We start from the raw sequence: 27,446 nt of genomic DNA on the forward strand, positions 1-27,446 counted from the left end.
TTTTAATCCCCAAAGCGCACTAAGAATTTGTTACAAATTCATGGGAATAGATATCAATTTTTAAAATTAGTTTATCCACTAAAATATCCGTAAAAAAAACCTAAATAAACTATCATCTTTACGACCAACGAACTTTGATCCATCCGACAAAAAATTCTCATCAGCCAAGTGGCCACTTAACCGGAAACGGCTGGAATACCATAATCCTCACCGTCACCAGCTGGTGCCCATCTAATCAGAGCCCCACCCCCGTGTCCTTCACACGTCGTCAACCAACTGCAATTCGCACGACCATAAACCCCCAGTGACCTCCCATGCACAATCCAAGAATAGCCGCGCACTTTCCGCGACTGCTTTAGTACCAATTACCCGTGTCGCGGAATGGTATGGGCTGCACATCGCCGTTGGGCAATTTGTCCGCGAAATCGGCGAAATCGTGTGTGGTCCACCGTGTACGCAAGTGGTGTAAGAACGATGACGCTGCCGGGGTAGGAGGTTGGCTTCTTCGAGTGAGACAACCTCGCCATCGGTGATGGAAGGCGAGCGAGGGAGGTTGGTGTGATGCTTGATGACAGGTGGCCCAGCACTAGAATAATAAATTAAGTCATTTAGTTAATTTATACAGTACATCATTCAAAAACTAAACATCTAGTTTTGTTTTTAGAGAGTAGATCTGGTCTGCAGTTATTTACAAGATATTTTGTTCCAAATTTTAGAGGCACAAATTTTACCTTTGTGAAAATTATGTTTTTTGAGTAATTGTCAATTTAGTCGGAAATTTTGTATTAATAGCGGAGGAGAAAATGAGTGAGCCTTCATTACTGTCCTGAAGCAGTCTCTACTTAATACATCAATTTTTTGTCTCTAGAGGTTACCATTAATTCTTATTAACAGTTTAAACCGTTTAAACAATAAGTGATCCGTGCTAGAAAAATACACTGAGACTCTATTGCTCTGGTTTAATCAAAGTGTGTCTAGTTAACTCGAATCAACATTTTACAGATGCCCCTACGCAATATATGTAGTGGGTGGACCTACTTGTCAACTCAGTAACATATATTATAGTGCAACAATTTTCAAGCTATGATGCACAATCGCATAAAGGGCACATAGTACCCATAGTATCTAGAGGCGGAAGATGAACAAAAAAATCAAAAGAGTGAAAATCATTTAAAGACTATTTTGGCAAAAAAAAAACAATATGTAGCAACTCTACGGCTCAGTGTGCAATAATATGGAAATTCCGCTTCAGTTGTTAGTTGTTGTATGCCTATCTAATTAACTAATAATATTTATACTTTGCTTTCATTATAGAAACAGTCTTATTAAACTAACTATAACTGAGATTTTGCTTTAGTCGTGCATTTTGATTTACAAGCAATAAACACTTTGCTAAATAGTAATAGGAAACATCATATATTGTACAACAGGCATCGAGTGTTACACATTTCTCACGAGTTTGAAAGTTTTGGCTTACGTGGCAATTCATGTGAATGCGAAATGAGTACTTACGTGAGCGGGGTATATTTTTCGTACCACTATTACTGCAGTTCTGTTATTCGTGGGAAAAACTCTTCTTTAATCATGCTTGAACAGTTTGCATGATTTTAAAATGTCAAAAATGACAAATCACGATATCATTATTAATGAGATACTTAAGTTTGCATAACTGGATCTCAGTATTGAATATCTGACTGAATTCAGCTTACTTTAGCTTTAACCGTTCCTGCACAGGCATTTTGTTCCTGTATTTGTTTCTGCGCAGAAAGCCTTAGCTTGTTTGTTTTACAAAATACAATAAAAAGTTGACAGTCTTCTCAGTGTGTGCGGGTTAGCCACAAAGCATTCTTTTTTAAAAAATAACAATTATCAACAATGTGTTTCAGTATCTTCTCAAAATTTCTAAATGAAAAAGTGAATTCTGATCTATGTAGTCGACAACATCAAGATTTTTCAACAGATAAGCAATGTTCTTTTTCACTCTTCTTACTTTGGATAACACCTTATGTAAGTAGATATGTACCACGAATTTAAGATCTGTTATTTTATTTTTGTTGTTGTGCAGTTTATCTAAATGTCCTAACTTGCTTAGTTAAAATACGCAATGAAAGAATTATGCGAAAAAGTGAGAACAAAATTCAAATTTACGAAAAGTCTACCTGTAAAAAATATATCAAACTAAGAGAATTTCAACGTTTTGTCCACTTTCATAAGGGGCTTCCTCAGGAATTTAGAGACAAGAAGAATTCGAAATAGCACAAATTCTCCCTCTTCTCTCGTGAACTTCATGCGCTTTAGGCGCTTTTTTGTGGTGTAAATCAAGTTGGAGTGTTTACAAAAAATCTTAAATTAACTATATGAACTTTCAAATATATAGAAAGGGAACAAAAATAGAGTATACCTAATGCACAAATAAAGTACAGGGTTTTCTATAAAAAAAATAAAAATTAAAATACCAATGTTTGAAAATTGTAAAGTTTTTTTTTAATTTTCTCTAGGTATATTAAAATTGTATTTAATTGATAGTATAACTAAGCGCTTCTGATATTAAAAATAACGTTATTGCGTTTTTTTTGTGAACCCTTGTATTGGTAAAAAAAAATAAACAAAAATTGGAATAACGTGGCAACGTTTTATGTAAATTTCAAAAATGAATTGTCATTATAATAAAGTCTAGAAAGACTCTAATAAGATTATGTAAAAATATGTGTAGGTATACCTAGGTATTCGATTTCAAAAAACGAAGTTGTATGTTGTACCTCAAAAACAAAACACTCTGTACAGTCAAAAAGAATTTAGTGTATGCTACTCACAGAGTGATATAACTTTAAACTTTTTTTCCACCTTTAACATATAATGAGATATCGAGGACCGCGCGCTTAGTGACCCACCCTGTGTACCAAAATTTCAAGTCTTCCGAGATAATCATCATTTTCTATTTTTCTGTACATGATCGTAATAAGTAATAAGCATTTAAAAATGTTTGAAATGACATCATCGTTTACAGAAATATGACAAAAATATGAATTTTACACAATTACTGTAAAATATTACCTTAAAAAGACAAAACTTTTAGAGAAGTCCACGATGTAAATTTTTAGCTAAAGTATACAAATTTTGTTTTAATAGAAAGTATAATAAATTTTTGAATGGGCAAATAAAAAATCTTCCAAAGACTCCGTTATGTAATTTTTTTAAATAAATTAATACATTTCACAAAATAATACTCCTAATAATTAGCATTTTGACATCACCTCGAAGTTTTAACGGACCTGAAAATTTCAAACTAATCGGTTTATTATTAAAAAAATCTGTAAAACCATTAATTCGCAACAGATGGCCAGACGGAAAAATCATATGCATTTTCGTAGAATTGCGACCACCGAAATATTAAGGAAATATGAAATTAAAACTTTCGCCAAAACAACAACATTAGTTACACCTTGGAAAATAAAATAAATAAACGGAGTTATATAAATAAGTAGGTTCTCTTTCCTCAGAGCTCTCGGCTTTCGTGGATTTCTCCCGTTTTAAATCCTCTTCAATCAAAGTGTTTACTGATTACGTTAGTGATGATCGACAAGGTAAATTCTGATAAAGTTCTTTAGGTAGGTAACTAGTGGACGAAATAGTAGTTTGGGACAGGAGAATGAAGTATTGTTTTGAGGCGTAGCCGAGGTTTGTACACTACTGCATTTTAATACTAATAAAATATTTTTGTACAATTAGTTTCTGCTTTATTAATAAGTTTTTTCTTAACAACAGTAGGTACAAGTCGTTTTATGTAAGAGTGTTTTTTTATACATTTTTGTAAATACATATATATTTATTAAAATTTGGAAGTGGGACAAATTTAATTAACAATGTTGTTTTAATGCTTCTAGCTAATAAATTCAATTATCTGACTTGCAATAACGTGACAGGTATCATCAATATTTATTCAAATCATCTAATTAAATTTTAAATGGTTGCTACTTTCAATCAAAACTCAGCTTTGGTTTGTTCCCAATAATAACATAATTTATGTTCAAAAAGCCCCTAGAAAATGTAGTTAGAACAATGTTTGATAAATTTTATTTCCTAAGGATTATAAAGAACATTTCAACGTGCTTGCTGCTGATTAGATACATTTCTGGTACGCTAAAACGATCATTCACAGAAACCAGCAATCTTAAATATTTTTTAGTACATAATTTTGGCCGAAAAATCGTCGCTCGGCGTCCGCTTTTCCTTTAGGCTTTTAAAACTTTCGTCTGCGTACGCCGCGACGTAATAGATTCAGAAAGTCCACCGACCGTTGACACAATCCGTGCATACGCAAAGTGGTGCAAGAACGACGACGCTCCGGGGTAGGAGGTTAGGTTTTCCAAGCGTGACAGCCTCACCATTGATAGAAGGAGAGCGACGGGAGGTTCGTGTGCGTGCGCTCTTATAGTGATGTTTGAAACGCTGACAGCTTGCCAGCACTAATACGAGCGCGTCCACCAATCCCGTGCGAGTCCGCGGTGCAAACTGACTGTCGCGCGCCCCTCTCGATTTTGACAGATCAGTCGAGCACGCGGTGCATGAATCACCCATTTGACAGTTGAGTGCGGCGTGCGGACACGATAGTGCGACTGTGTGATGCGGGCCGGGGACGGCGTCGGGGACGGCAACGCGAAAACCAAACACCGCCGCGGCATGGGTGGTCCGCTCCATCTCTGGAATCTTAATGTCCCTAATTGACATGTTAAGGCTCGCACTAAACCGATTTTAAATGGAACCAAACGGACACGGTGCGTACACGGGGGGAACGAGGACTCTGCTCAAACCAGTTTACCATTTTCAACGAGAGATTATCATAATGTACTTTTCGCGCGTCGATGAATCGGTTCCGATTGAATTTTAATAGGTGCTGGAACCCGTTCGGAAATTGTGTCATTCCGATACTGGATAACCTTCGGAGCTTATTGGGATGCGGCAAGTGCGGACTTACTGTGTTTCTGCGAGTACGCCGCCGAAAAACTTCCGAAACAGGTAGATGATAGTTTTATGGGTGGCTATTAGATGGTAATGACAATATTTATAAACAAATTGTCGGTTAATGGTGCGCGCGAGTAGGCTAGTGAGTAAGTGCGGCCATGGTCATAAATAATGGCTGCCGTTATGTGGTTAAGGTTTTTTTTAAACAAGTGCATAAAGAACTTGTTAACTCGCGTGTTTAGGGCAGCACTGGCTATAATTTAGCGCCTAAAGTGTTGTTTAACATTAATTGGTACATTATTGGAAGATCGTGGGGAAGACACCGGCTTTGATTCGTTGCAAAAACATGAGGATGTTTAGTCTCGTTTTGTCCAACAAGTCTACTTACTATGAAATTGATTATTTTATTATTTTATGTAAATAATTAATCTGAAATATTACTTCATGCGATGATATGTTGTAAAGCTTTACCTGATTTTCCTGTTGATTAGTCACAACTAAAACATGGATTGCTAATTACAACTAATTTTAGAAAACATCGAACACATCAGGCGGTAAAATTATATGTATGTAATATCTTGTAATTGCATCATTTAATTCATCCATCATTTACTTGTCTAATGACTTAATAATTCATAAATTATAGATACATCTATAATTTATTATACCTGATATTCTTAACATACTTTACCCGCATTTTTTTTTTAAGTATTTACTAATAATTATTTTTTTTTATTTTTATTGTTTTAACAGTCCTTAAATCAGATATCAGATGTTACAAGGAATAACCGATACACATTTTTTGTGTATGAACATCCAAGTCATGTTAAGAGTCTTATATGCAATAGGAAGTTTATTTAATTAGTATTAAACAATCACTTTAAAGAATTAAATATAATTTTTTATAAAAAATTAATACTAATCACGCAATAATAATTTTGATATTATAAAGTGTAAAAATTGTAAAATTGTTAACCAAAGTGTGATTTACTCCGCTGAACTTCATTTGAATATTCTTCTTTTGTCTTTCCATTCGCAACTCCAACTAGTGCGCAGACGTTACACCCACTTGTTACACTAGTTGTTTTGGGAATATTATACGTTAAAAAATCTTTGTTCTCTTCATCCAATAATAACTTATTATTAATTATATAATTTTTTAAACCATCATGTCATTTGAATAGATAAAAAAGAGTTTCATCTACCGTAACATATAGATATTTAGGTACTATGCTGCATATTGAAAACAACTAAATACCGTTTTTATAAGAATGCGAAGAACGAATTAAAAAAATCCCGTTTTTATTAAGTTCATTTATTGTTCAAATAATGTGCAAATTAGATATGCTTTTCAGTAATTTTTATTGTAAAATTGATCATCAACCGATATTGGATCATATTTAAAGAATTAATTAGGACATCCACTTTCAAGTTAATTTGTTTTTAAAATTTCAACCTAAAATTCTCCATATAAGTATATTTGCTACAACAATTTAAAACGTATTTTTTCTGTAGATAAATAATAAAAATAGTCTATTTATTAGTTCTCCAGTTTTTCCATTGTTCTATCCATGGTTTGTCATGATGAGATATTTTTCTAAACTAGCTAACGTCTTGAAATGATATAGTTTTCTCTTTTTCAAAATATAAAATTAACTCTTTTATGATCTGAAAAATTTCAGCATAAAACAGGCAACTTTTAGTCGTGTTTACTTTGATTACTAATATCAATGGCAAAGAAATATGGACATTCTTATAGCAAACGATTTAAAAATATTTTTACCAAAATTGAGTTTTAAGAAAATATGATTTTCAAAAGTATCACAGAAATGATAACATAAATAAGAACAAAAATAGGTGTAAGAATATAAAAAAATGCAAAATTATTTCAACCTTGCATTAGTAGTCAAAATATGAGAAATATGTAAACGTGAATTAAATAGGTACCTAGGGTTTGCAAATTATATTTACTTCTATGGCTCTAAAATGATCTTGATGTCGAAACTGCAACGTTGTTACTATAATTTTACATCTTTTGTAATTGTGTAATACAGGTTGGCAGACCATTAACATCTAAAGTCTTAATTTTTTTTCAACAAAATTTTTGCCGTATCTTTTTTGGTGATATTCGAAGTTATTAAAGTTTATAAAATATTACGTACATATATATGTAAGCACATAAAATAAAATCTTAAATTTAAAATTGACATTGAATTTAGGTGTTTCCAGTTAAAATGGTTTGCCAGTTTTCGAAAATAATCAGACGAATTCCACACATATCAAATAATTGTATGCAAACCTAGCACCTACTATTCCATAAAGGTGAATGACATAATGAGTAATTCATTTACTCATCAACTCCCATCGCAACCCTCCCATCATACATGTTTCTCGTCAAACAGAAAAAACATGTCCACAAATGAATACAAATACCAAGCAATGCTCAAACACATCCTAAGATAAACATTTTTTCCAGTATAATCAATAGCAGTTACGCATTGTTCCACGGGTCGTTCAAGGGATTCAATTTGAATAATAATTATTTTAATTTGAATATTGTGTAAGCTGAGGTAGGGTATAAATCAGAGGGCAATTAGACCAGACTGACAGCAGGCCCTTCTTACTACCACTTGATATCTAGCATACATATGCATGTCTCATTATACCGAGAAGCTTGCGTTATGTCTAATCAGGTTCGATTCCCTTTGGCAACATAAATCATCCCCTGTTAACGGGGATTCGAATATTTAGATATTCGCCCTGATTCAATTATCCGATGCAACTTTGGCTGAACAAAAAGGAAAAAGGCAGGTGCGCATAATTTTGCGAACGAGAGTTCTCGAAACTTCTATTTAATTTCCGCGTGCCTTTGGGACACAAAAAATGTTGCGATTAGACCATAACTACGTCACGGGGATTAAATTATATATAACTAAGAATAAAATTGGAGTCGTTTTTTAAAAACCAATTTGAAAAGTTCTTCTAATTTATAATTACTGACCCTAACTTCGTTTCTAAAAAGTGCAAAACATTTCCTACTCCGAGCGTTTTTTTTTCTACGATTGCACATGCCATCAAGAAATCCTCTTATTAGCTGTAATGACCGAGTAATAACATCTGACATCATCCTCAATTTCTTCATCAACCATCTTTTCTAGTCTGTCATTAACAAATAAGCGAATCGTTGCCCCCGAAAAGCCAGAAAAACTCCAAAATAGTAGGCACAATTAATTTAAATCCGGCCTACACATAATAGAGTTACAAAAACGTTATGAGTCTATCTCCATCTTACTAATTTCGTTCCAGCACCATAAATTATTACCTAGCAGTTGCCTCTAGATCTCTTGATTAGCAGGGTCTAAACCTGCATTCTTTCCAAATGACCCTTATGCTTATTGGGGTTAAGGGTGAGTTTTTGGGTGAATGTCGATAGCGAATGGAGAAAAACCATCTGTCTAATAATTGCATATCGCATGTACGGTTGCGTGCGATGTTTTTGTTATTGCTAGTACAAGCTTCACAAATTGATTGTGTACGTCCTTTGAGAATAGAATGCGAACCCACTGTTTTACATTGCGATAAATGCAGGCGATAATTTGTAATTGTATTATTAAATAGTAGCTGTAATCAACTGCTGCGTACGCTTACACCGACCCTAGTGTTAAGTTTTCCTTCGTTGTGGACATTGGTTTAGGTTTTAGATTTTTTTGCGAATTAAATCCACTCGGTGTGTGGTAATGTGGACAATTAAACCAACAAGTAGAGGCGAAAAAGTCAATTGCCCATGGAGACTTGTTTTTCCTAAGATGGAATGTGAAGCGGTTTTACTTAACACAAAATAAATGTTAGAATGATGATTCTCTTTAACGTTAAAGGATTTAAACATACTTGGATTGTTTTTATTTAGAATCATCCGAAGAGAAATTATTTTGAACCAAAAATAATAATAGTTAAATATGATGAGAATTACGTTTTGCGTTGTTTTGGCACACTTGAAACGAAAACTAAAGTTGACTAAAAATAAACGTCTCAGTTGAGGATTTGCGAATCAAAAAAAGCGAAAGAAAAATAAAAAACCCATAGGAAAGATTCAGGTGCCTAGAATCCTTTATAAAAAAGATATTGGCATAGAAATTAAGAGAAAATCCCGAAGAGAATGTTTCTTAATTAATTTATCAGTTTCACTATTTTAACAAATGCGTTTCTCAAAACGAAAAAACGTGACTTTTAAAACAGTCTCACCGCTGTACGTCCAAGCTGACATTCACACAACTTGTTACGTCATTATAATTCCAGGGTTCCATTACATTTTTTTCTTACACATATTTGAGATAGTGAACATGTGAAGTGTCCAAGAAAAAATATGAATAATATGGTAGTGACAGTTTTATGTCGGTTGACTTAAAACATGATTCCGTAACTTTGATATGGAGTGTAAGATAAAATAAAAATACCCATGTACTACAAAGTCGTTACATTTTCTCTGAAACCAGTTTACCAACTATGAAGTTAGATTAATGTTAGATAACCTAGAGTTAAAATATCTAAAAAATGCCTCCGGCATTATAAAATTTTTCAGATATTTGTAACTTGTTTTTGTAATTATAATAAGTTTTTAATTGGCAAAAAACAACGCTTTCGTATTTCTGGAAAAAAGAACAAAGTATCAACGTACACCTGGTTGGTGAATGTTGCTCACAGCTTGCAACATATCTATCATAATTTATGAAATTTAAAAACCCTGATAGTTCCACACCACCAAAATGTCAAGCCGACTTCTTTCAGCACAGCAGGAATCTTAGTTTATCGCACCATCACATATTTCAACGCAGGAAAATGCGTATTTTTCTATACGGGAGGTGAAGCGGGAACTTTTAAACAATGTGACAATAAAAATTTTTACTGCTACCAGATGTATGTAGACTTATCAGATTGAAAACTAAACGCAGGAAGTGCCTAAATATAATTAAGTCAAAAAAACAACCAAATCAGCTTTCCAATTAAAACGACGCATATTTGGCCAAGGAGCCAGAAAAATAACAGGCGACATTTCTGGTTGTTTTTTCAAATAAAATGTAACGAATTAGAATAATTTATAAAGGAAATTTATTACAGTTCGAAGCGAACTTGTATCTTGTCTAATTAAGAAATTAACATTTTAAAGACAGTGAAACATAAATTGGCGGATTCTGCTACGGTTTTACATAACTTTTGGTAATTAACACGCGTGAATTTGGGCCGAGCAGCGGTCAACGAATGCGCACATTCGAAATCGGGAAGACTTTGTCATGATTAGTTGTGTGTGGTTTTGATTGAGGGAAAGTGGACGTTTGTGATTGATTGTGGGATGTAATTTATTGATAGAAGCATTCGTTGTGTTCTCAATGGCGAAGTACAAGGAGAACTGCGGAGACATGACGCGCTTGGCAAGATAACAATCGCTGGAGCGATTGTGGAAATTAACTGGTAAAACTACCACAGTTTGCGTAGTAAGAATCTTGGAATAAGTTTTTTCGGAGAAACTCTACCCACTGGAATTTATTTAAGAATGCGCTTAATTATCGGTATTTTTTTATTTTGCAAAATTATAATTTGTAGATCTAATTTATGATATTAAGGGTTCGGTTATCGAAGAAAAATGAAAAATGACATCCTGCTGTTAAATATTTAACAACTCATTAATAAGCTTGTTCTTGAGTTAAATTAGGGCATGATCGATTAAGCACATGATTAATGTAACTACGTCTGTATAATTTGGGACCAAGTTTGCACATGTTCATACAATGATACTTTTGAAAGTAAAATCAATAATTTCTAAATTTTTGTTTGTTTATAGCCGCTGAAGCTCAGTTTAAAAGAACAATTGTTATGTACAAACATTAATTCCAGTCTACTGCAGAACTAAAAAAAATATTAAATATTAAATTATAGTGGAACCCGATACATGTCTATGTTCATAAGGTGTGAAGTTTCGACCTCTTTTTCTCTCAATAATGTCTCAAAATAATAGGCGCAAAATCTGTTTGTTACCCATTCTAATTAGTCCATTGAAATGTTACAATTTAAGGACCGAATATTGCATTTTTTAGAGGACGCAATTTTATTTTTGGGACATGTGTGGGGGGTCAATAGAAGCTTAACCTCAAGCAAAGTTTTCACTCCTCTAGCTTTCACAGTTCGAACTTTAATGTCCCCAAAAGGTTTTTTACATATAAAACAATCACTCATGATTTACGCTTTAAAAAAGTCGCAACGTTTATAACTAAATGTACGTAAGTACGTCATGAAGGTACAAAAAAAAGCATTTTGGACCTTGTTCTCAAACGTTCTGATGACAAAGTAAAGAGCAATTATTATAAAGATTTTCTTACTTTTTTGCTTATAACTTCTTTAATTTTTAATGTAGGGCAAAAAGTTATATAAACATATTTGTAGGCAAAACAATTTGCTACAAATTATGACTTAACAAATTTTTTGTAAGACGCATAGTTTCCGAGATATCGCGAAAAAAGTGTTTTCACCCCTTTTTCCAAGATGGCGGCCGGTGGACAAGGGTGGCGACCCCACAAACTTAAGGTTAAGCTTCTATTGACCCCCCACACATGTCCCAAAAATAAAATTGCGTCCTTTAAAAAATGCAAAGCTCATGTAACATTTCAATGGACTAAATAAAGTACTGATAGTTCAGGCGAAGAAAATTGTTTATCGCATTGTTTACATTTATAAACAAAAAATTTCGGATATTTTAAATCGCACACAATTGGATACTTGGAAAAACCATATAATACTCGAACTTATAAACAGTTATGACGTTTAATAATGATAGTTATTACATAAGACATTAAAACCAATTTAAACCACGCGTACTTACCTACTTCATTACAGACTTGATAATCATTCTGGTGGGTTTTCAAATCATGGTTATCTACTTCTCCGGTATAAGCGACCAAAATATTGTTATAGTCATCGGATGAATGGTTACTTTCATGTTTTCCTAATGGTTCATGACCCCTGGAGTACGAAAAATAGGTTTCCCGTTTCCGTCTATTTGCTGTGTGTCGATTTCTATTAGACAACCACTACACCGATTGTCGTCCAATTTAATATGTACTTTAGGAAAATAGGTAAAATGCTAAACAAAATGTGTCTAATCAATCCCGCCAACAATGTGATGAAGTTATCGGAAAATTTTGCGTAATAAATTAAAATAAAAAAAATATATAAAATAATATACCTACTTCTGTACCTACTTGTAGTTTATGAATGTGACTTGAGTTTTTCCCCTAGGCATTTTGGTTTTCGCAAAAGAAAAATAAATGCGATAAAGTCATCCTCAAAATTCACAATAGTAAATGTTATGTAAATTGTATAAAATAACATATTTCTCCACTTGTAGTTCATGAATCCGTGTTGAGTTTTTACCGTAGGCATCCAGAGTTAACTTTGAAATTGCAGAACCGAATGCTCTGAAACCTTGCAAACGTTTTAAGGTTATCGGAAACCTGGTAATCAAAATGTATGTTGGCAAAACCAATTTTATATTTTTTTCGAAAAAGCTGGATGTGTTTTATTGTACGAGGGAACGTATCTTTCGATAATCTTAGACTAATTTATTTATGCCTGTACCAATCCTTCTGATTTTCCAACGTAATCTAAACCAGATTTTCTTAAGATTCGTTCTCATATATAGACACTTATTGCTACCTATATGTTTTTATAATTATTATTGTTAGGGTTTAGTTCAAATTAATTTAGTTGATCTGGTATGTATTCTGTCAATTTTTCATACTTCCTTAACAAGTGCAGCATCTAATATTTATAGATCTATTTATAGATCACATTCGCTTGAACCGTTCGTTGATGTCAAGATTAGTTCAATTGTTTTTCAACACTTTAGTAGGTAGCATTGTTATTGTAAATCGTGAAGGTGTCTTCAAATTGAACACAAAATTTTCCATACATATTTAATAAACATTTTTTCATTAAGGCGAAGAATTTGTCTTTATTTTCGATAAATTCTAAATTGCTACCAGCATGTAAATTAAGCGCTCACCGTTATCATAACCTGATAGTCTTCTAACATTCATTTTGTCTCCATCCGATCAAGATTTCATTGAATTTCATTTAAGAAATGATGGACGTCAGGTGAAAAATGTAAAAAATTCAAAATAAAAAATATACTTTTACTTTTGCCAGTAATTTTTTTTATTACTTTCGTATTTTTCAAAAACAATAATTTAATGAACTTTCTATAAATATCTAATCAAAAAAGTAGGATTCAATTAGAAACATACATTTATATAATCACGTAAATTAAAGCACAAAGTTTCAAAATTGCCCGTAGAAGTAGGTATCTCTTGTAAAACTTATTGTTCCACTGTTTTTGTAGTTTTGATACTTTGCCAACACTCCGTACAGTGAATTTGTTACTTATATGTTCAGTCCATCTCAACATTCTTTGTTCATTTTAGTGCTTAAAATGTTTCAAACTGGCATATACTGCATCAGCCACTCTCTGAAATTGCAAAAAATTTGAAACACAACGCACTGAAAACATTCATGCTTCCTTACCTGTTCAACAGCATTTAATTATAGCAAAAGACCATGACCTTTTCTTTTCCATGTAGAACTCGGTTAGATTAACCAACATGGTTTAAGCATGGGAGCGTAGGGCTTGTTAGGCATAATAATAGACTCAATTACTGTAACAACAAATAAACATTAAACAGAAACAAACAGAACGTGCGAGTGCAATAGAATATAGATTTGTTACTTTTGAAAAAAAAAGCATTTGTAACAGTAATGAAATGATCGAATACGCTAGTTAGACACATAAATTAAACAGAAAACTCAAAGTAACGAGGCAGAATATATTAACATGAACTGTTCTTTTTGCTACTGTGTCTTGCTAACTCAAATTGTTTGCGGTAACCAAGTTTATGTCTTCTAACTAGCAAACATATTTCTATTAACTTTAGTTTTGTTTGTGTATTAACCAGTGAAACTGATGGTGCCTCTGGTGTTTTGACCATAGTGCATAAGCCAATATTAATCTTGCAATAGTTAAGTTATTTAATAATTATTTTCTTATCTGTCAGAGTGTTGTTACGTATAATATAATAACATAAATTAGAACAGCTATTATAATTTTGTAGGCCTTGAAGTTAGTAAACTATTGATCAACGAAAGGTAGGACTTTAAGTGAAGGTCCATCAATCTCTCGATTAATCTTTAGTAACTTTAGTCATCAAAATCAGGTTTATAACTGCAGCACCTTCCACTGCGTACACAGTACGCATTAATGAGATAATTAAATTTAATTATTGACCTTAACCGACAGTTACTTAGACGCAATGTATCCGTCATAGTACCTGCCAAAAAAATCTACACCAACATAATGAACATATTTTGTATTCTAAAATTTTCATAAATATTCAAACCCATCCATCATTCTCTTTGGTTCCAGTGCTTGAACAATTATCATTTGTTTATTTTTAGTACCGATTATGTAATAGCCTCACTACATGCTGAAAACCCTAACTGAACGATAAATCCTCTCGCCGTGATTTAGATTTAGACAAACACCGCGCCACGTGATGAACTATCACTCCTGCCCGAATTACTCGAGAGCGACACTTCCAAAAATCCGAAAAAGTCCTTACAAACCGGTTGCCGAGTACGTACAAGGTGTCGCGCGAATTCCTCTCCAGACAAACCGAATGAAAAAAAGCCGCAATTATCGACACATGTCTTCGAGCTTCCTGGTGGAAAACAAATGGCGTCGGTTAATTCAAAACGAAAATAATCACTTTACAAAGGTGAAATTAAGATAATAAGATTAGCGGTGGGCATGTGTCTGTGTTCCTGCGATGACGGGGCTTGCATGTTAAGCTGCCGTTACCGAGATCAGGTGGGTTCGTCCTGAGCTTTACACGATAGAGGGGCGAAAGGGAATTTGGCGGCGGGGATCTTGTAATACTCGCAAAGGTAGGACTGTGGCACGCATAGATTTTGCCGCCACCGGTTTCACTCGGCCACATTGTTTAACGTTTACGCCGCAATTCATTAAATATGTTAAATTATTCCGTTTATAAATAGAGGAGGTAATTTATGCCCGTTTTGCCGTGAAAACTCTTAACACGCTGCAAATTGGTTTAATGACACATTTTTCAAATTTCGGCAAATTAAATAATCGAAACTGGAAAATTTTACAATGCCGGTTCCTTTTTATGGGCGTCGACACGAACGGAAGCTATTCTGCAGTTTCTAACAAATATTGATCAAAGCTCAAACGCCTTTATGCGATGTAGGAAGTTTTATTGATTAATAGCTTTCTTCTTTTTGCATTTCACATTAAATTGGATGTTTTTCTAGGAACTAAATGTAAGCACGTTGGAATGCAATTTAATGAAAAAAATCAAGTAACTCTAATGAAATGCTAAATTTCTGAATTTTTTAATGGAGTAGTAATATATTATAACTACAACTGTACGGCAGTTAAAAAAAAGCACTAAAACAAAATTTTTGAGGAAAATTACATCAAAAATAATAGTTAACTTTTCTATTCCTATTGCCTATTGTTAATGTAAATTAAACGTAATATTAATTGCTCTTAAGCAAGATTCATCAACGGATTTACATACACGCAGTAATAAGTAATACAATTGTTGGGTAAAACTCACCACCGTAATATTACATAAATAAGGGATCTATTTACCATAGTGAATTTTAACCCCAGAAATGTAATTCTACGTCACAACAACTTAAAATTATAATTCATGTGCAATTGGATTAGTAAATTTTACCGATCGATTGCACGTACATACCTATTCCCTACATCGTCAAATAAAACTTTCAAGTGAAGTTACAAACAATAGAAAAAGAAAAGTTGTCTTCTATTTTTTTCCATACTTATTTCTTTTTGTCAATAGAGTACGAAGAAATAGGTCTCCTGATTCCATCCGTCTGTCTATCTGTCTGTCTGTCTGTCTGCCGTGTGTTCGGATTTAATTAGACAACCAATCGTTGTCAAGATAAATGTTCTAGGTAAATGTAAATGGTGAACTGCCAACCAAAAATTGGCTAATCATCCCCACAAGAATTTGATGACGTTATCTCCAAAATCTACAATCGTAAATTTGTTTCTATTTTTATAAAATAAAATACCTACTCCTGCAGTTTTCACCGTAGACATATAGATTTTTTGAAAAAATGTGCCGCATAAATCCTCTCTGAAATATGCAAAATATTGTGACTTTATGCTTGTGGTTTATCAATGCACTCACAGTTTTCAGAATTACTTATACAAGGTGACTCAAAAAAATTAATGAATGAGGCAGTTTATTGTATTGAATAAATCAAGAACGACCCATTCCATTTTTCTAAAAATTTGGAAATACAGTACTGTTATAATTAGTATTACATTGTATCTATCCAAATTGATATACTTACGTGTCCTTGCAAAAATGTGAGTGATGTCATAATAAAATTTTGTAATGGGAAACTCACTTGAAACAAACGCGTAGCACGCTTCTTTACATTTACTTGCTACTACTTATACATTACATGCATATTTTAAGTTTTAGTTTAAGTAAGGGTTATCATAAAAAACATGAAGTCGCAAAATCAAATCTTTTATATTTTTCGAAAAATCTGGATTTATTTACAATTTTTTGTTTTTTTTTTCATTTTCTTTAATTTTTCAATTTTGCCATTTTTTGATAATCGAATTGTTCATTTTCTGAGTTTTCTGTTTGTCAATTTTTAATTTTCCTCTTTTCCAGATTTTTGTTTCTTAAATTGTTCTTAATTTTTAGTTTTCATTTTCCCTATTTTTTTATTTCATTTTCCCGATTTTGTACCACAGCTTTTTGTTTTTTTATTTTCTTTATTTTTTTTTACTTTCTTTCGATTTTATAATTTTTTGTTTATTCAGTTCCTCGATTTTCCAGTTTTGAATTTTTTTCTATTTTGCAATTTTTGAATTTCTCAATCACCTGATTTTCCGATTTCTTTAATTTTCAATATTTCGATTTTACAATTTGTCATTTTTCCGATTTGGTATTTTTCCGATTTTTAAGGTTCTCAATTTTTAATCTTTCGATATCTCAATTTTTCATTTCTTCAATTTTTCAAGTTCTTGATTTTCAATTTTTTGAGTTTTCAAAGTTTTCATTTTTACTTGTTTGTCTTTTCATTTTTGTTTTTTCAATTTTACAGTTTTACAATTTTTTAATTTTTTTTATTCGAACAGTTGAAAAATCGACATATTGAATAATCGAAACATTAAATATCGAAAAACTAAAAAATTGGAAAAATTAAAAAATTGTAAAAACGAAAAACTACAAAATCGAAAAATTACAAACGAGAACTGAAGAAACGCAAAAAAAAAGATTAAAAACTAAAAATCTAGACAAATTTAAAAATCGAAAAAAATTAATGAATCAAAAAATTGGAAAGGAGAAAATTAATCTAATTAGACTGGAGAAAATGAAAAACCCAAAAACCGTAAAATCAAAAAAGTATAAAATCGTCAAAATTGTAACATTTAAAATATGTAATATTGTAAGATCGAAAAATTGAAAAATTAATTATTGAGAAGTTGAAAAATTAAAACTCGAAAAATTGAAAAATCGAATAAATGAAAAACAAAAATTCTAAATTCATAAAATTGAAAAAGTGAAAAATATTAAAACTCGGAATTCTTATTATAAGTATAAATACTTATCTTTGAAATGAAAACTAGAAAAAATGCAATCCAAAAACTGAGAAACCGAAAAATTAACAAATCTAGATATTGGAAAATTTTGAACTGAAAAAAAAATAAAAAATTTAAAAGTTGAAAAATTGATAAATTTCGCATTGAAAAAACAAAAACTATAAAGTCGGAACATTAAAAAATTGTAAAAATAAACAACATAAAAAACCGAAACGAAAATTTGCAAATCGAAAATTTCAAAAAATAAAAATTGAAGGATTCAAAAACGGAAAAATTATAAACTAACAAGTCGAGAAATTTTAAATCTAAAAATTGCAAAATTCAAAAGTTGAAAAAATTCAAACTTGAATATTCGAAAAATTGAAAAAAATTGAAGAAACAAAAAAAAATGAAATATTGAAGAATTCAAAAATTAAGTCAAAAAAGTTGTATCAGAAATCAAAAATTGCAAACATTTTCACAATTTTCCAAAGAAACGGGGTTTGTTGGGTTCTACTTGCTTCTATCGAAATAACTTTCGACCAATTTTTTTTTGAGATACCTACTAATTGGAATAATAATTATTGACTGTAAAATTTTTCCCGTTGTGGAAATTTATGATTACGATGTAATTTTTGCCACCTAAACGAAAATTCAACCGTAAAAAGTGAATTTATCTCTTTATTTTTTACAAGTTGTGGTTCTTGGTTGCTATGAAATAACGTCAACACAGATTTGTTATTAATTTTGTCGGAAAAAGACAGCGGATTTTAATATATTCTCAGACGGATGTGAAGCAATGTTCGTTGACTTTATCTCATCCATATCAGTAGATAGCGTATCATTACGGGAGATTAGAACCTGTTGAACGATTTTCACATAATACTTACACGTATAGACAGCAAGTCAATTCTCATATTTAATAAACCATAATATTTGCTACACGCTATGCAATTATCCCGACATAAAAGCAATGAACACATAAATTTGTAAAAATTGTAGATATATAATTTAATAGCTGCAACAGCCAAGTATCCATAATTAATTACACGACTTGTAAGTGGAAGGTGGTTTTAATTATAAATAATTCCAGCGATTACACTACTTGCTTTTTTGGATTCTTGAGATTGTCCAACGTCCACTCTGCATTCTTTAAATGAAAATAATTATTTTTTCACTGCTGACCTAAAAATGTAGCATACAATAAAAAAGCACCGTTTGTCGATGAATATTTATACACTTTTAATTAATTGTGCGTTTTTTACTTTCACACTACAAATAAACCAATCTTTTCGTTACTTCCTGGAATTAATTTCCTGCACTAATCGTGCGCTTTTCTTGCAGCAATATCCTGTCAAATATTTTTCTGTATCCACTTAACCACAGCTGTTATTTTAGTTGTCGGAGCCAAGTTATTCCATGCAAGCAACGTATTATTATTTTGGTTCGATGGAAACGTGAAAGTAAAAAATTTCCTTCCGTTGCTTTATAAACACAGTGGAAGAAAATATTCAAACGCCTTCAGCTGCAAGCGAATAAAAATAACGAAACAATAAAGGGCTACCTAGAACGTCGGCAGATGTGCCTGGACTAGTATACATTACTCAAGAGTAAGTACCCTCATGTGGTGGAAGTAATCTAATTTATCAACTTTTTCGCAAAAATCATAATCCTGGACCCATATGTGGGTGACTGTGATGCTACTTTATGTTATGACCCATATGTGGGTACGAATGGAACTGTGGAGTAATTTGTTACATTCTGATGTTCGTAAAAAGTAAGAGGGATAAAATGTAACAGATATAATAAAGATTTTCTAGCTTTTTACGTTGGTTAAAGAATAATTTGTGTTCTCGCTATAGTATAAATCGAAGTTCATTCTACGAAAAAACCTTGATAATAATTTGTTCATGTACAACACTTAGTAACAAATTTACTTGCAACAAACGTATATTTTTGATATTAATAATATATTATTTATATAAGTTGATAAAGCGAGTTTACATGCTACCATTGTGTTTTAGTAAGGTAATGACAGTAATTACCACACTAGAACGGTCATGAATTGTGTTGTAATGCCCATGGCGGCAAAATCGCATTTCTTACATAGGTACTTATTTCTCCAGTCCGAATGATTATTTTTCTAATTTACAACAAAAAAAAAATAACAATTGATATATTTACTTAATATATTGCAAAAGTGTGCATAATATTCTATTTATGTTTAAAATAATGAAAGATGAGAAAAACAACTACCAATAGTGACAAGTTTTTTGTTTCTGTTAACTGTGCGCCAACTTTTGTTGGTGTTACTGTGTCGCGTACGTTTCATCACTTTGTTTCTCCCATTCGTTATTATGTCATTTAATTATGAAAGTTCGTAGTCTTGCGAGTAGTTGCCAACTCCTACCTAATTACTATATTCTCCATTTCAACGCACACAATAAGTCCTCTATTTTACGACTCCCCCGTTTTATTCATTCCTCAAAATATTTTTAGTTCGACTGCCAAGTCGTCCTAAAAAATACGCGTAATTTTTGAAATTCTTTCAGCGCTCATTTATCACCGAACCATGATAAAACTTATTGTTCAGACGCTCGACAGCGTATGATGTAGCCGCCACTAAAAGTAATGAAAGTCTGTTTTTTATGGCCAAAAAGCACGCACCCAATTTTATTTAAATATAACATTTGTACGAAAATTTAATCTACTTAATAATAGTGTCTGTCGCACGCAGAACCTTTTCCACCGTGGAAAATAAATAAATAATTTCGTGTTTCCCGAGCCGAATCATTACGTTGCGGTTACGCTAATTCCAACAATTAATTCGCCGGTGCATGTTGAATGGTTATTATTGACATGATTTATCGCTACATTTGCAATTTGCGGTTAGAGCAGGTACTTAGATATTTTCAATTAAACGCGGCCAACGTTTTTATTGAGTTATTGTTCCACCATCAGGCACTACCATGGCAGATTGGGAAGGTCCGCTCTTCCCCGTTTGTACGTCCCGGTTATTCTGATAGGTTGTTTCGGCCGACGTCATTTGTCTCTGACACATCACTCATCCATCTTCTTGACATAACTTGTTCGCATATCGTTTGTCTAGCGTTCAGTTCTCGAGATTAAGACATTTTTATAAATTTGTTGTTTATGTTTCTGTCTTTGATTACAACTCGGTTGAGACGTTTGTGCCCCATTTGCTTTTTAAATATGTTTTTTCGTGTATATGTTATTTTTCCTTCGCCTACGTGGTCTATTTTAAATGATACTCCGAGTCAGTAATGAGTGGTTAAATTAATTTCTTAGCTAGCTCACGTTTCTCTGTGTTTATTGTCGGCGTATGATGGCTAATTAATGTGAGAATGTGGTTTTTTAAAATTGACCAACAATGGGCGTGTGGGAGTTCGCATTGTAAATAAGAAGAAAATAGCTTAATCTGTAGGATCATATTTTTGGGATTAATGAGATTCTCGTTTTAATAAATTGGGCAGCAATTTAAAATTTTAATTCTTGTTTGTATTGTCGGCTAATATTTTAACTTCGACTTTATAAAGTGTGACTACCAACCGATTAGAGGTAATTTACACACATACAAAATTTATTGCGTTGTTGATATTTCTTCACGATAGATCTTCATTACCACTCAAAGCGTCAGAATGATTTGTGGTTAATTCTCCGTAATTCTTTTTGAAAAAGTGTGATTTCCTGAAGGTTAGACATTGCGTCTAGTAAGGTGCTGTTCGATCACTTATAAGAAATAATTAATTACAAAACAACAATTAAGTAGGTTAGTTAAAATGTCAAATTTGTATTGTAATTACGTCAGAGATAATTTATTGGATATTGATAAATTATTGTCACAATATTGTGTTTTAATGTTAGTGTAGGTAATTTAGATTCTTATCAATATTGCTAAAAACGCAAGAGTAATGAGGAGGTTGTGTAATGGGCAAAGCAGGAGTCGCACGTTACATAATTAGATGTAGATAATAACTTTTTGGTTGAAAAAATTTGACGTTCTTGGGGATCCATCTGAAAACAAAATATTAAAAATATCTAATTATCTCAAAATGTTTGAAAATTAATAATTTGAAAATCTAAAGTTAAAAACCAAAGTTATGTTGTAAAGACTCCGAGTTTTAATCCGCCAATTTCTGGGCAGTGAAAAAATTAAAACGGAAAAATCCGGTAAAACTGCCCGAGTACTGCTGATACAGGAATTTTCAAAGTTTTGCTGTAATCTTTTAGTAGATCTATAAAATTAAATTTTTGTAATACTTATTTTGAATAGACAAAATTTATAACTTATTAATTAGGTTGAAAAATTTATTTTTACAGTGAAATTGCTATAGAAAAATGTTTCATTGCACCGTGAGGTAGAAGAACAGTTATTGTAATTATTAGTCCAAAAGAAATGGAAACCGAAATTTGACATGCGCTAAAAGTAGATAGGAGATGTGGAAGCAGTACTGAGTTAGAGATATTCAAATAGAACTGTGAGTAATTGATTTAAGCTGTGGTAATCATCAGATGTGGGTGTTTAATAAATTTTTAATAAAACCGTTTTCATTAGAGAAAGAATTTTTCTTTAAATGTTTGTGTGCACTTGCATATATAGCATACGAAAATTCTAAATAATTAATTTAAATTAGGAATGATCTTTATTCATTTTCCCATCATCTTAAAAAAAAAGTTATTTTTTTATGAATCATGCTATCATTTAAATTAAAGGTCGGCTCAAATGCTTTTAATACATATTGTCTATGAAATTTTCATGTGGCCATTGTATTTGTTGGCTGGTTTCAAAATATAGCCACTGCAACATACCTAACCTAAGTTTTGCGTTTATGATATTATATTTGTTTAATAACAAGTACCAGAAATAACAATTCTACTTGATTAGTCTTGATTCTATTTTGCCCTCTGAGCTTGAAAGGATTCCATAGAATTTACATAATGTGTATAAACATATGAATAAGCAATATTCTCTGCCTACTTGTTTTCCCTACGTCTTCTTTTAATGCTTCTTTTATAGAGCTCTATTCCATCTTCATTCAGATGTCTCCTCTACTTTTCTCCATTTCTTTCATATCCTCACAATCCCTCAACAAATGATTAGTATTCTCACTTTCACTACCAATACTTATTCTCCATACTCTGTGTCCTATTTCTATCAAAAAATTCTCTCTCCTTATTCCTACACGTTAACCTTGCTATTATTCTTTTTTGTTTTATATTAACTCTGTCTAAGAAACGACACCCAATGGTATCACTTGTGTCATACAATTATGAAGGAACCAAGACAAAATTTGTCGACTGTCTATGATTAAAACAAGTACATTTTTTTGCTGCACACTTGTTGAATTAATTGTTAGTTCAGCTGTATAGCTTTGAGCTACAAAGTTAATTGGTTTGCTCATTAGAGATTAACATTACTTGAATATTAAATAAAGCTCTAGAGGAAAGATACGCTAAGATGTGTCGCTCCAGCATGACAATGCATCGTCTCACACTTGTCTTGCTTCAACTGAAAAAGCGTTTGAATTAGGGTTCCAAATATTCCGGCATCCTCCATATTTCCCCGAGTTGACACCCTCTGATTTCTATTTAAGTATTTCACAATTTAAAATATGGTTTACGTAGTAGGTATACATTTCAAGGACGATGAGGAGGTGAAGAACGTAGTAGTGGATTGGATGAATGAAATGACGAAGGCATTTTTAAATCGAAACACCAGTGGAGAAAATGAGAAATTTCGGGTAGACTATATGGAAAAAGTAAAGATTTAGGTACATAAAGGTTGAAATCAATAGTTGAAATAGATTTTGATGGCGGCAAATTTTCTCCTAGTCCCCCTTTTCTTTCTTTTATTTTCTCATGACCTTCTTATCTCTCGCAGCCTTTATCACTGTGCATTTTGGTCTGAGATGTCGACTAATCTTCCAATGACTTTCTTTTGTACACGGAAGAATCTAATGGTGCGAGTAGAATTTCTCCATAATATCTTTTTTTTTATTTTAAGCGTATTAGCTTTCAACTACATTTCGCAGCTCTTCCTGGCGTTCTCCTCTAATGTTGAGTTCTGTTATACTTTTGCTCTGACTAATGATGGTCGTGTCATCACCCAATAATAATAGTGCTCAGGGTATTCAGAGCACAAAAATAGGATGGTACATACGTCATTTATGAAGGCGAGGAAACGAATTGGTCCCAGAATAGAGCCTTGGGGGATGCCTACAGTGAAATGCCTTTGTTAGACCAATTAAAGTGATGTTTGTAATTTTACCTTCTTCAAAACCTTTGAATATGTTTTCTACTGCATTTAGTATTATTACATGGATTGTTGACTTGTTTTTTCTGAAACTAAACTGTGCAGCAACAAAGAGTAGATATAGGTACTATTTTTCAAAAATGTAACTAAACGTTCTTTTAGTAGTGATTCGAATATTTTCCACAAAATTGGAAGAATCACAATTGATCACGGTATTTGTTAATGTCACTTGGATGGCCTTCCTTGTGGATAGCTACACCTTTTACTATTTTTAAATATATAGGGAACACTTTTTATCAATGTATTTATTGATGAAAAATGCCATTTAATTATTCTACCGTTGAAGTCATATATATCGTAGCTTATTAATGATATTGAATATTTCAATTCAATCATTAATGGATTCAACAAATATGGTTTTAAAATGTGTAACATTAGCATTATTTGACAGTGTCTGACCTCATTCTCAAAAATTCTCTTACTATATACCTACTACAAGCAGTTTCGCCTGCTTTATTTGCGTTTTTACTTCTTGAGCTGACTTAATTTTTATAATTTTCTGTCCTTAAAAGAGTTTACTTTCACTTTGGATGTTTTTACATCCCGAACATAAGCTAAGGAAGTATTGTCCATTTGGCGAATGGTTTCTGTCTGTCTGTCTGTCTGTCTGTTGTTTGTCGTGTGCCGTTTGTGTTGATATTTATGTATGTGGGAAATATCTTGTAGATATAGATAACGTCACCTCAAACTTGTGCATAAAATTGTGTATGATATTTAAATTCTGTAAAATAACATACTCCTTGTACTTGTGGTTTTTGAATCCGTTTTGATTGTTTACCTTACATTGTATAATTTTTTTTTATAACAGTATAAGAGGAACGCTGAGTAATAACGCGAATATCGCAGATTCGATACTCTCACTCCACTCACTTCCAACTTTTTTGCTACATAGGGATACCTTTTTAAACAACGCATTGCTTCTTTCATTTTTCTTTCATCCTTTTATACAACTTATAAAAGGTCGTCTATGTCCCCTGAAGGTCTTACTTATTCCCTTTACTCTAAAACATTTCAACCACCCTAAATTACATTTAGATCCACAAATAATGCGTAGACACGTTCTTCGTCTTCACTTGAAACATTGGTTAAATACCACGTATCGGGTGTTTAATTAAAAAAGTCATCAAGCTGGCCTGAATTTTTGTAAATTTTTTAAAGTATTTCTACAATAAACCTAAAATTTAATAATAAAAACGAAAAGATGAGTCTGATTACAAAGAAATTGTTGTGAAAACTATATGGAATATAGGTGTTTTAAACTTATTCAAGAAAAATACTTTAAAGAGCACAATCGGAAAATGGACCCGTTCAAAGATTTAGTATTTAAAGAGTTTGTAAAGCCCGCACAACTAAGAAAAAATAACTTCAGCCATTAACAGAAAAAAGAAAAAATAGTTCTGCAGCTTTGACAAGTGTCGAAAAATAAATTCCCCGAAGATTTGCAAAGAAAATTTTTCCAAATTGCAGCTGTAGAGTTGACCTGGCATGGGAATGAAGCAACATCATGTGTAGTTGAATTTTTGGAAAAATAACCCAATAAGATGAGCAAAATTTGGCTGAAAGCAAGTGGTTGACACCAAACAAAGGAAATGAAGATTTATGTTCGGTGAGGGTGTTTGAAAAGATGATGGCTAAACGAACTTCGAATGTGAAGACGAATCGCTTATTTTTGACGCCAAATAAGGACTGGAAAGCAACAAATGTTTGGTACAAAAACTGTCCCGTTGGTTTGAATCAAATTAGTAAGTGGACGGATTTAGGTACAGAAAATGTTGGAATAAACACTAAAAAGGCAAGAATTTGCAAGAAATATTTAAAGTAACGAGCCATCCCACGCGAAATTCGTTGAAGCCTTACTTTAAACTTAGCAAAGAACATCATGCTAAAATCATAAATCAGATTCGAAACAATTCAGATACTCTGTCATCATCACCTTTGAAATGTTTTTCTCAATATACTTAAGATCAAGTTGTGAACATCCATTGTTTTGGACAACAATTTGTGTCAATTTATATAACTGTAACAGCTTTCTTGTCGATGAAGTTAATTACTTTAATAATGAGATATTCATACTTACGAGTTACCTACTACTTAAAGATGATAAAGATCGTAGATAATATCCATTCTCCGTGGCAACGACTGCATACACTCACCGAAAATTCAGCAGTAGCATAATGACATAAAAAACACAACAATAAATCACCACATGAACGGAACACCGAACATCTTCCATGAACACAGCAGACAATATTTGCTACTTTTTCTACCTTTTCTTGTCCAAGTGTTGAAAAACCACAATTGCGATAGTTTCAACTGGTTCCAACCGCCCGCCAAGCCCCACAAGTGTGCATCGATCCGCCAGCATTTTGTTCTAGTGCACAATAATAAATTCCAGCTTTCCGCTGAATCATTTTATGATTTACACCAAATACCGCCAGTTTATAAAAATTGACACGAAATCCCACCCCTTGAGATAAATTTCCACTGGCATATTTATAGTTTCCGCTAAAATGTGAAATGATTTTATGGTTCCAGTCAACTAGCAAACGTGTTTTCGAGTTATCTGCGATCGCAAAATCGCATGCAAACGTATTAATCTAGAAAATGCAGGATCGACGCGACGCGTTACGTCAAAAATTAGCGTCGGCGAAGCTGGTTTCGGGGAGGCGTTAATTGCCGCAAAAATATTACTCTTTCTCAGTTATTGGTCGGGTTTTGTGGCCATTCTCGGATAGCTGGAGGCATTTCGACTGATTTTCATCGCGCTCGCATCCACCGCAGACCGTTCAATTTATCAATTTCAGTTTTCGCTACCGCGACATTTCGGTGTTATATGGCGCTTTTATGTTTGCTGTAGTTTTGTACGGCAACATTAGCAGAAATGTAATATATGAAGAGGCCCTATTGTTTGCCGGTTTATTTTATGAAGCGCATTAGAAGATGATATAGAGCGTTTTTTATTTTTTCAGCAGCAACAATTATTACTGTCTTAGCGCCGTTCTGAAGCTTTATGAAACACATAGTATTTTAATGAAAGCACTAAATTTATTTTTATTGCAGGGTGCAGGACAAGGTTATTGCATTAAATAAATATTTGTTTTATACAGTGATTCATATTTTAGAGTTCCGACGGTTTTTGTTAGAATAATTATTCAGTATTCTGCTTTAATTGGAAACAAATTTGTTGGTACTGTCTTAAATACTTTTGACGATTTTGTCATTTACTTTAACGATAAATGAGCAAGTGGTGTGCCTGGGATACGAAAAAAAAATCTGGAAACGTTATCGTACTTTATTTTAGACAATGCGAGTTATACTTAGCAACTTTCAAACAACGAAAAACACTAAATTAAAGTAAAAAATGCTGTGTGTAAAGCTGAATTCAATTAGGTGTATAACCTAAACATAATCCGCTGCACAAGGCGCTCGCTCTATTTATAAAGTTGCATATTA

At 32.5% G+C, this 27,446-nt stretch overlaps 1 protein-coding gene across 4 annotated transcripts in view; it reads left to right on the forward strand.

Moving 5' to 3' along the window:
- The window catches only part of LOC135129216 (homeotic protein antennapedia-like), a 295,089-nt gene that overhangs the window by 216,608 nt on the left and 51,035 nt on the right, over positions 1 to 27,446 (forward strand). The window contains exon 1 of one of the 4 annotated variants that reach the window (XM_064056352.1): positions 4,587 to 5,016. The exons of the other annotated variants lie outside the window; for them this stretch is intronic. The gene's annotated coding sequence lies outside the window, so the exon portion shown is untranslated. Of the gene's footprint in view, positions 1 to 4,586; positions 5,017 to 27,446 lie in introns of those variants that run through there. 4 annotated transcript variants of the gene reach the window in all.

Source organism: Zophobas morio, unplaced genomic scaffold, assembly GCF_036711695.1.
Source record: "Zophobas morio isolate AGI-343-1 ecotype UQ-CSIRO unplaced genomic scaffold, CSIRO_AGI_Zmor_V1 ptg000014l, whole genome shotgun sequence".
In the NCBI taxonomy this organism is placed as follows: Eukaryota; Metazoa; Arthropoda; class Insecta; order Coleoptera; family Tenebrionidae; genus Zophobas; species Zophobas morio.